We start from the raw sequence: 11,147 nt of genomic DNA, 5'->3' as shown, positions 1-11,147 counted from the left end.
CACTGATGGGTGAGACTAGAACTCGAGGGCACGATCTTAGAAGAAGGGGCCACCCATTTAAAACTGAGATGAGGAGAGATTTCTCCTCTCAGAGGTTGTACATCTGTGGAATTCGCTGCCTCAGAGAGCTGTGGAAGGTGGGATATTGAATAAATTTAAGGCAGAGATAGACCGTTTCTTAAACGATAAGGGGATAAGGGTCTATGGGGAGCGGACGTGGAAGTGGAGCTGAGTCCATTGTCAGATCAGCCATGATCACACTGAATGGCGCAGTAGGCTCGAGGGGTCATATGGCCCACTCCTGCTCCTCTTTATTATGTTCTTATGTTCTTATAATTTACTAAATCTCCTCTTAACCTTTTCTAATCTAAGGAGAACAGCTCCAGTTTCACCAGTCTCTCCACATAATTTCAATCCCCCATCCCTGATACAATTCCAGTAAATCTCTTCTGTACTCCATCGAAAGTCTTCACGTCCTTCCTAAAGTGTGGTGCCCAGAATTAGATACAATACTCCAGCTGGGGCTGAACTAATGTTTCTAGTCATTCATCCCTGGTACCAATCTGGTAAATATCCCCTCACCATTCTCTGCTGTAAGGAGAACAGCCCCAGCTTCTCCAAGTCTGGCCACGTAGTGAGAGCTTCAATCCTACCGTCCCGTACACACAATGAAGCGAGCTCCAGGCGGGCACAGGCCCGTCCTCAACCGCGAGAAGGCGGAGGAAAAAAGAGCAGCTGAAAGCCGACGATGTCTTGAAATTTTTTAAAATTGTTATCTTATTTTTTTTATTTAAAAAAGGAAAGATATCGCGACTGCCCCAACCAGAATTTCTACCCAGTGCCGGTTCCCCAGCCAACTCCCTCTCCTGAAAGGTAAGCATTTCATTTCTTGTCAGTTTTATTTAGCGTGGGGGCTTCAATATATATATTTGCCATCGCGCTCTCTCTTACTTATTAATACATATGAAACCCCGCTGAAGGAATTGGGTGCAGAAAATTCCAGCTGAGGAATCGTCATCGATGAAGCTGAAACATTGCAAAGGGAACAATAATAATCGTTTGGGCTGAGGGAGGAAAGAGTGGAGGGTGGAGTGGAACAAGGGAGGGATGAAGTATGGTGGAGTATGGAGGAATGGTGGAGGGATGGACAGAGGGAGGGAGGGATGGCTGCAGGGAGGGAGCGATTGATGGAGGGAGGGATGGAGGTATGAACGGAGGTAAGAATGAAGGGAGAGAAGTAAGGAGAGACGGGTGGAGGGCGAGAGGGATGGTGGGGGGAGTGATGGAGTATCTCCCAATTTACCCGATCAAAACTCTTCATGATTTCAAACACCTCTATTAAGTGGCCCATAACGCGCTCGGCTCTAAGGAGAACAATCCCAGTTTTCAGCTGCTTTGATGGTGCAGCTCACACAGTGTAAAACTCAAGTTCCGTGAGCCGTTCTGCCTAGGGCACATCCAGATGTTCCTTGCGGAGTCGGTGTCACTTTTATATGGATCCAGTGAAAATACCAGTGTGGGAATGACATCCCGGGCAAGATAAGAGAACTCGCCCTGATAATAAATCGATCAGTGTAAGACTGGGCGCAGGCACTGAACGTCAGACACGATGAGCTGAAAGTGAACATTTTAAAATACAAGCTGTGATATGTTCAAGCCTCGGCTCAGTGGGATGACTCTCGCCTGTGATTCAGAACGTCACAGATACTAAACCACATTCCAGAGACCTGAGCCAATAATCTATGCCGACAAGCCCGGTGCCAGTTCTGAGGGAGTGCTGCACGGTCCGAGATACCGTCTTTCAGGGCAGGCAATAAGATGAGGCCTCATCTTTCTGCTCAGTTGGATTTAAGGGATTCATGGCACTATATTGAAGAGCAGATGAGTTCTCCAGGGTTTCCAGCGCAAATATTTATACTTCAACCAACATCTGAAAAACAAATTATTTGATCAATATGTCATGCTCTTTGTGGGAGCTTGCTGTGCACACATTGGCTGCCACGTTTCCTACATTACAACAGTGAGCACACTTCCAAAGTAATTCATTGGCTGTAAAGCACTTTGGGACATCATGAGGTCAAGAAAGGCACTATATAAATGCAGGGTATTTCTAAATGTCAACACTTGTAAATACAAGTTGATATATGTGAAAAGCTCGGATATTAATGTGATTGTAGGATACTCCTCTATTCACTGGTTTTACTTGTTTAGTTTCAATGGTTTAAATCTTACACTAAGTGGAGATCCAGTGGAATAGCAGCCTGTTCAGAGATGTTGCATTAATTTCGGCAGTAGATCTTTCCAAACTGAATTATTAATCTTACTATGTATTTCTTTGATATAAATGACATCTGTTCTAATTGAACAAAACTGAAGCAAACCTCACTGTTGTGGATGTTTCTATTAATGTTGTACCAACATTTAATAATTTTAAAATAAACAATTGTTGTGAGAGGAGACGAATCAATAAGTGACTCTGTTGATCTGATTTTGCTGCCATGAACACTTCATGGGAACCAGTGAGGCGGTTATGTAAATAAACACAGAAATAGAAGTCCCAGATTAGAATATTGAGTGACAGAAACAATTTAAATGTTTCCCCACCAATACAGCATAGAAATAAACCGAGAAAGAAATGAAATTTCTCAACGGATTCCAGTAGCAATGTTTGGGGGGACATTTCTTAAATTATAGGATAATAAAGTAAAGATGATACCCAGGGACAGAATGGTGAAAGATTCGATTCGCCGTCTCTAGTAACATTACAAATGTGTCAGTGGAGATTCCCTGTATCCTCTCCATCTCCTATTTCCACTTTTTGTATTGTCTCTCACGAATGGATAATTGGCCATCTCCCACAACTAGATATTAAAATCTAACAAAAGTTTTCCTTGAACCCTAATGATACGCCTCGAACCAACTTGATTGGAATGCGCAGAGGGAGATTTAATCCAGGATGTGACCTGTGCATTAAACGATCTGGGAGCGTTTGATAGGACAGTGTAGGGAGAGCTTTACTCTGTATTTAAACTGTGCTCTACTGTGTCCCTGGGAGTGTTTGATGGGACACTGTAAAGGTCGCTTTACTCTGGATCTGGCACATTCTGCACCTGTCATGGGAGTGTTTGATGGGACAGAGTCGAGGGAGCTTTAAACTGTATCTAACCCGTACTGTACCTGTCCTGGGAATGTTTGATTAAAATGTAGAGGTCGGTTTACTCTGTATCTGACGCATGCTGTACCTGACCCGTGAGTTACAGTGTTTAGTGCATTAATAACGGTGACAGGGTCTAAATTAACATAAACAGAGACATTGTCTCGTTTAGTAAAGTGAAATGATGGGGCTAGAGTAATATAAACAGTGTCCTTGTCGAGTTTAATATAAACAGAGACAGGGACTTGTGTAATAGGAATAAAGGCATTGCCTATTCCAGTAATATATGAGACAGGGCCTAGTACAATATTAATAGTTCTATTACTGTAATGACTGAGGTAGGGCCTAGTGCAGTAAGTACTGATACAGGGACATTGTTTTATTCGTTCCTGTAATGCAGGTGTGAGAGTCATTCGGCCCATATAGACTATGCCGCTCTCTGCAAGAGTATTTCAGCTAGTCCACTCCCCCGCCCTTTTCCGTAGCCCTGTGATTGTTTTTCCTTCAGGAACTTATCCAATTCCATGCCATGATTGAATCTGTCTCCACCACTCTTTCAGGCAGTGCATTCCAGATCCTAAGTTTTCCTCGTGTCGATTTAGGTTGTTCTGCCAATGCGACAAATCTGTATCCTCTGTTCTCGACCCTTCCGCCAATGGGAACAGTTTCTCTCCAGTTGCTCTGTCTCGACCCCTTATGATTCTGAACACCTCTATCAAGTCTCATCTCAAACTTCTCTGCTCTAAGGAGAACAACCCCAGCTACTCCAGTCAATCCACATAACTGAAGTACCTTATCCCTGGAACCACAGGGAAATCTTTTCTGCACCCTCTCTAAGACGTTCACATCCTTCCTAAAGTACGGTGCCCAGAATTTGACACAGTAATAGCTTGAGGCCGAAACCGTGTTTTACACAGGTTCATCATAATTTCCTTGCTTATATATTATATGCCTCTATTTATGAAGCCCAGGATCCCATATGTTTTTTAAAACACTTTCTCAACCAGCCCTGCCACCTTCAAATAATTTTGCATATATACCCCCAGGTCCCTGAGTTCATCACAGCTTTTAGTACTGTACCCTTTAGTTAATTTTAATCTCCTCGTTCTTCCTTCCAAAATGTATAACTTCACACTTTTCTGCATTCCATTTGCCACGTGTCCGTCTATTCCACCAGCATGTCGCTGTCCTCTTGAAGTCATCACTATCCTCCTCTCCTCACTGTTCACTAAACTTCCAAGCTTTGAATCGTTTGAAAATGTTGAAATTGTACCGAGTACACCCGAAACTAGGTCATAATTATAAATCAAGAAAAGCAGTGTTCCTAGTACCAACCGCTGAGAAACACCACTGTATACCTTCCTCCAGACCAAAAAAAACCACAGCTCTCTGATTCCTGTCACTCAGCCAATTTCATATCCATGAAGCCACTGTCCCTTTTATTCTATGGGATTTAACTTTTCTGGCAAGGATATTATCAAAGCACTTTATCAAATGCCTTTTGGAAGTCCATCACATCAACTATATAAACTGAGACTGGGTCTACTGCAGTAAAAACTGCGATGGGGTCTAGTGTAATGAGAGAGACAATATTCAGATAATTACAGATTTATTAACCTCATGCCAGGTACAGGTGCAGTTTCATGTTTACCATCACTTGCACCAATAATCATACACTTGAGGTGTATATCAGTGGATTCTGTGTGATGGTGAGGTGATCACTGGACAATAAAGCGCAGAGACTGGTGCCTGGCTGCTCATTATTCTCGGTGTGATTTAATCCACTTTCCCACTGAATACTGCGGACAGACATGGTCACCTTGGTAATGGAATAGTCAGTGTGACATCACTTTCTAAAGAAGAGCACTCAAGACAATGTGTTATCAATAAATGTTAAAGGTATTAAACGATCTGCAATTAGCTGTTGAATAAAATAAAATGCTGAAAAATAATGGTTTGAGCTAATAGTTTATCTTTGTGAAATGCACTTGCACACCTTATGAATGATGTGCATTGTAAATACACACACACACATATATATACACACACACACACATATACACGCACACACATGCACACACATACATACACAGACATACAACACACATACACACACACACATACATATGCACACACATAAACACACACACACACATGCACACACACACATACATATAGAAAACACTGCGTGTGTGCTCTTTTCAGTTGTTCGTCTTAAGCAGATGAGTTGTTCTTCCGGTGGATGTTTGGACCCTGCGGCCGCCCATCCGGCGGTGATGTGAGGTCACGGTTCCAGGCTCTGTCTGTCACAATCAGTGTGCCATGTGAAAGCTCAATAGAAAATACTGCAGGAAAAACAATCCTTAAAATTAAAGAACTGGGAGCAATTGGCACAGTACAACACAAGTGTGAATTAGTAACCGTTAACACACAGAGTGCCACTAAGTATTGCAAAGTGCAGTGAATTGCTCACCTTCAGTCCTGTCCCTCAATCCCAGTCCATCTCTGGGAGATTGTTACAAGATTCACCCCATCCTCTCAACACAAATATTACCGACACAATGCCAGATCATTTCGACATTGCCCACAACTCTTGTTACCTATTAGTGAAACTAAACATATGTTTTAACCAAAAAAGTATTGAATATTCCCACCCACACACATATATATCTTTATTTTTATTAATATCTATCCACCGTCTATATATCTTCTGCTTATCTAACAGTCGCAGAAATAACGGAGACAGGGTATGTTGTGCAATAAATAGAGATATATTCATTGGAGTGGGAGTTTATCCCAAAACCATCTGAGACCGGAGCGAAGTGAGACACGCTGAGCCTCGGCTGACACAAACAGACATTGTAACATTATAAGACCATAAGAATATAAGAAATAGAAGCAGGAGTAGACCATACGGCCCCTCGAGCCTGCTCAGCCATACAATACGAAGATGGCTGATCCGATCATGGACTCAGATCCACTTCCTTGCACGCTCGCCGTAACACATTAATCCCTTATCGCATAAGAAACTGTCTATCTCTGTCTTAAATTTATTCAATTTCACGGCATCCACAGCTCTCGGAGGCAGTGCATTCCACAGATTTACAACCCTATGAGAAAATAAGTTCCTCCTCATTCCAGTGTTAAATGGACGGTCCCTTATTCTAAGATTATGGCCCTAGTTTTAGTCTACCCTATCAGTGGAAACATCCTTTCTGCATCCACCTTTTCGATAAGATCACCTCTCATTCTTCTGAATTCCAATGAGTAGATGCCCAACCTCCTCAACCCTTCCTCGTAAGTCAAGCCCCTCATCTCCGCAATCAACCTAGTGAACATTCTCTGGACTTCCTACAAAGGAAGTATAACCTTTCGTAAATGTGGAAAACAAAGCTGTACGCAGTTTTCCAGGTGTGGCCTCACCAATACTCTGTATAACTGTAGCAAGACCAACCTGCTTTTATACTCCATCCCCTTTGCAATAAAGGCCAAAATTCCATTGGCCTTCATGATCACTTCCGTTCCCTGCATATTAACCTTTTGTGTTTCATGCACAAGTACCCCTAGGTCCCGGTGTAGTGCAGCACTTTGCAATTTTTCTCCATTTAATTAAAAAGTTGTTCTTTGATTTGTTCTGCCAAAGTGCATGATCTCACACGTTCTTACATTATACTCCATCTGTCAATTTTTTCCCACTCACATGGCCTGTCTGCGTCCTTTTGCAGATTTGTTGTGTCTTCCTTACACATTGCTTTTCCTCACATCTTTGTACTTTGTATCGTCAACAAACTTCTCTGTGTTATACTCGGTCCATTCATTCAATTTGTTAGTATAGATTGTAAATAGCTGGGGCCCCAGCACTGATCCCTGCGGCACGCCACCATTTACTGATTGCCAAACCGAGAATGAACAATTTAGCCCGACTCTCTGTTTTCTGTTAATTAGACAATCCTCTATCAATGCTAATATATTACCCCAACCCCGTGAAGGTTTATCTTGTGAAGTTATCTTTAATGTGGCACCAAGTCAAATGCCTTCTGGAAGTCGAAATACACCACATTCACTGGTTCCCCTTTATCCACGCTGTTCGTGACATCCTCAAAGATTTCCACCAAATTTGGCAAACAAGACTTCCTCTCCATAAATCTATGCTGAGTCTGCCTGAGCGAATTATGATTTTCCAAATATCATGCTACAGCTTCTTTAAAAATGAACTCCAACAATTTCCCAAACACAGATTTTAGGCTATCTGTTCTATGGTTACCTGCTTTCTGGCTGTCTCCTGTTTTTAAATAGGGGCCTTACATTTGCAGTTTTCCAATCTGCTGGGTTTTCTTGTGAAGTGCAATGATACGTGACCTAGTCCAACATAAAGGGAGACCGGGTCTAGTGTAATATAAACAGAGGCAGGGCCTAGTGTAATATAAATAGCTACAGTGCCCAGTGCAATATAAATATAAAAATATAAGTACATAAGAACTAGGAGCAGGAGTAGGCCAACTGGCCGCTCTAATCTGCTCAGTCATATATTAAGGTCATGGCTGATCTGATCATGGAGTCAGCCCCACTTCCCTGCCCGCTCCCAATAATTTTTTATTCCCTTATCGCTCAAAGATCTGTCTGTCTCCGCCTTAAATATATTGAATGTCTAGCCTCCACAGGTTTCTGGGGCATAGAGTTCCATAGATATGCAATCCTCGCAGAGAAGAAATTCCTCCTCATTTCAGTTTTAAATGTACTGCCCCTTATTCTGAGACTATGTCCCCTAGTTTCTTTCTCCCCTTTGAGTGGAAATATCCACTCTGAATTCATCTTGTTGAGCCCCATCGTTTTCCAATCTTTCAGTAAAATCAGCTCTCATTCTTCTGAACTCCAATCTGTATAGGCCCAACCGACTCAACCTATCTTAATAAGTCAACTACCTCCTCTCCAGACTCATGCTAGTAAACCTTCTCTGGACAGTCTCCAATGTAAGTATATCCTTCCTTAAATAGGGAGACCAAAACCTTATTGCAGTACTCTAGTACAATATCGTGTACAGTTCTGCCCACTCACTTAGCCTGTCTATATCCCTTTGCAGATTTTTTGTGTCCTCACAATTTTCTCACCCATCTTTATATCATCAGCAACCTAGGCTACATTACACTCAGTGCCTTCATCCAAAGTCATGACTATAGATTGTAAATAGTTGAGGACCAAGCACCGATCCCTGCGGCACCCCACTAGTCTCTGTTTGCCAACCGGAAAATGACCCAACTATCCCGACTCGCCGATCTGCTAGTTAGCCAACACTCTACCCATGCTAGTATATTAACACCAATCCTGTGAACTTTTATCTTGTGCAGTAACCTTTTATGTGGCATCTTATCGAATGCATTCTGGAAATCCAAATACACCACATCCACTGGTCACCCACTATCCACCCTGCTTGTTACATCTTCAAATAACTCCAGCAAATTTGTCAAACATGATTTCCCTTTCATTAAACCATGCTGACTCTGCTTGATGCTTTTCTTAATGTCCCGCTACTGCTTACTGAATGGAATCCAGCTTTATTCCAATGGCTGACGTTCGGCTTATTGACCTATAGTTCCTTGCTTTTTTTCCGTCTTCTTGTTTAAATAGGGGGCGTTATATTTGCAGTTTTCCAATCTACTGGGTCCGCCCCAGAATCCAGGGAATTTTGGTAGATTACAGCCAAAGCATCCACTATCTCTGCAGCCACTTATTGTGGACCCTAGGATATAAGCCGTCAGGTCCAGGGGACTTGTCCGTCTTGAGTCCCATTATTTTACCGAGTACTACTTCATTAGTGATCGTGATTGTAATACGCTCCTCCCTCCCTATAGCCCCTTGATGTTCCAATATATTAATGTTTTTAATGTATTCTACCGTGAAGACAAATACAAAATATTTCTTCAACGACTTTGCCATTTCTTTGGTCTCCATTATTAATTGCCCAGTCTCATCCTCTCGGTGACCAATATTTACTTTAGCCAATCTTTTCCTTTTTATGTACCTGTAGAATCTTTTACTACCTGTTTTTATATTTCGGGCTAGTTTACTTTCATAATCTATCTTCCCTCTCTTTATGTTTCATTATTTCTTTGCTAGGTTTTTAAAGTTTCCTAATCCTCTGACCTCCCACTCCTCTTGGCCAAATTGTATGCATTTGTTTGCAATTTGATACCATCCCTTGTTTCCTTAGTTAGCCCCGGATGGTTATCCCTTCTCATGCAGTGTTGCCTTCTCATTGGGATATATTTTTGTTTCGAGTTATGAAATATCTCCTTAAATGTCGGCCACGGCTCATCAGCTGTCCATCCTTTTATTTATTTTCCCAGTCCACTTTAGTCAACATTGCCCTCATAGTGTCCTTCATTTAAACTTAGGACACTGGTTTGTGAATCGATTCTCACCGACCACCGCCCCCCCCCTTCCCCCCGCCGCAACTGAATTTGAAATTCAACCATGTTATGGTCACTCATAGATTAGTACGGCACACAGGGTGGCATTCAGCCCATAGATTCTGTGCCAGCTCTTTCGAAGAGCAATCCCATTAATGTCAATCCCCCGCTCGTTCCCTATATCCCTGCATTTTTTCTCCTTCAAATACTTACACAATTTCCTTTTGAAGACTACTATTGAATCTGTATCTACCACCCTATTATGCAGTACACTCTAAATCCTAACCAGTGGTTGCATAGAGAATTTCGTCTACATATCGCTTCTTGTCCTTTTGTCAATCACCATCCATCTGAAACAGTTTCTGTTTATTTACTCTGTCGAATGATTGATATTTTCAAAAAAGTCTATCAAATCTTCTCTTCGACTTCTCTCCTCTAAAGAACAGAATCCCATCTTCTCCTGTCTCTTCACATTAACTGAAGTCCCTCATCCCTGGTACCATTCTCTTACACATGCCCTCAACCGTGCCCCCTCCAAGGAGAGCAATCACATCTTCTCCAATCTTCACTTTAACTGAAGTCCCTCATGCAGGTACCAATCTACTGAATCACCCCTCACCCTTCTCTGCTGTATGGAGAACAGCCCCAGCCTCTCCAAGTCTGTCCGTGTAGCGAGAGCTTGCGAGCTACCATACCGTACACACAATGGCAACAAGCTCCAGGCGGGCACTGGCCCATTCTCAACAGCGAGAATGGGGAGTGAAAACGAGAAGCTGAAAGTCGGCGATGATTTAAAACAATTTTAAAGATGTTACCCTTCTATTTTTTATTTATGAAAAGGAAAAATATCCCGACTGACCCAACGAGAATTTCTACCCAGTGCCAGTTCCCCAGCCAACTCCCTCTCCGGAAAGGTCACCATTTTATTTCTCATCAGTTTGTTTTTCGGCAGGTGGATGAAATATATCCATTTGCTGTCGCTTTCTCTCTTATTTGTTAATATAAGAAATTGGGTGCAGAAAATTCAAGCTGAGGAATCCTCATCGATGGGAGCAGAAAATCTGCAAAGGGAAAATAAGAAACGGCTGAGCTGAGAGAAGGATGGAGGTAGGGAGGAGGGGAGCAAGGAAGGGGTGGTGTGATGGAGGGGTGAACATAAGAACATAAGAATTATGAACAGGAGTAGGCTATCTAGCCCTTCGAGCCTGCTCCGCTATTCAATAAGATAATGGCTGCTCTGGCCGTGGACTCAGCTCCACTTACCCGCCTGCTCCCCATAACCCTTAAACCCTTATTGGTTAAAAATCTATCTATCTGTGACTTGAATACATTCAATGAGCTAGCCTCAACTGCTTCCTTGGGTAGAGAATTCCACAGACTCACAACCCTCTGGGAGAAGAAATCCCTTCTCAACTCGGTTTTAAATGGGCTCCCCCTTATTTTGAGGCTGTGCCCCCGAGTTCTAGTCTCCCCGACCAGTGGAAACAACCTCTCCGCCTCTATCTTGTCTATCCCTTTCATTATTTTAAATGTTTCTAGAAGATCACCCCTCATCCTTCTGAACTCCAATGAGTAAATAACCAGTG

This window comes from Pristiophorus japonicus, chromosome 23 (assembly GCF_044704955.1).
Source record: "Pristiophorus japonicus isolate sPriJap1 chromosome 23, sPriJap1.hap1, whole genome shotgun sequence".
Taxonomy (NCBI): domain Eukaryota; kingdom Metazoa; phylum Chordata; class Chondrichthyes; family Pristiophoridae; genus Pristiophorus; species Pristiophorus japonicus.
This window is presented reverse-complemented; position numbering follows the sequence as displayed.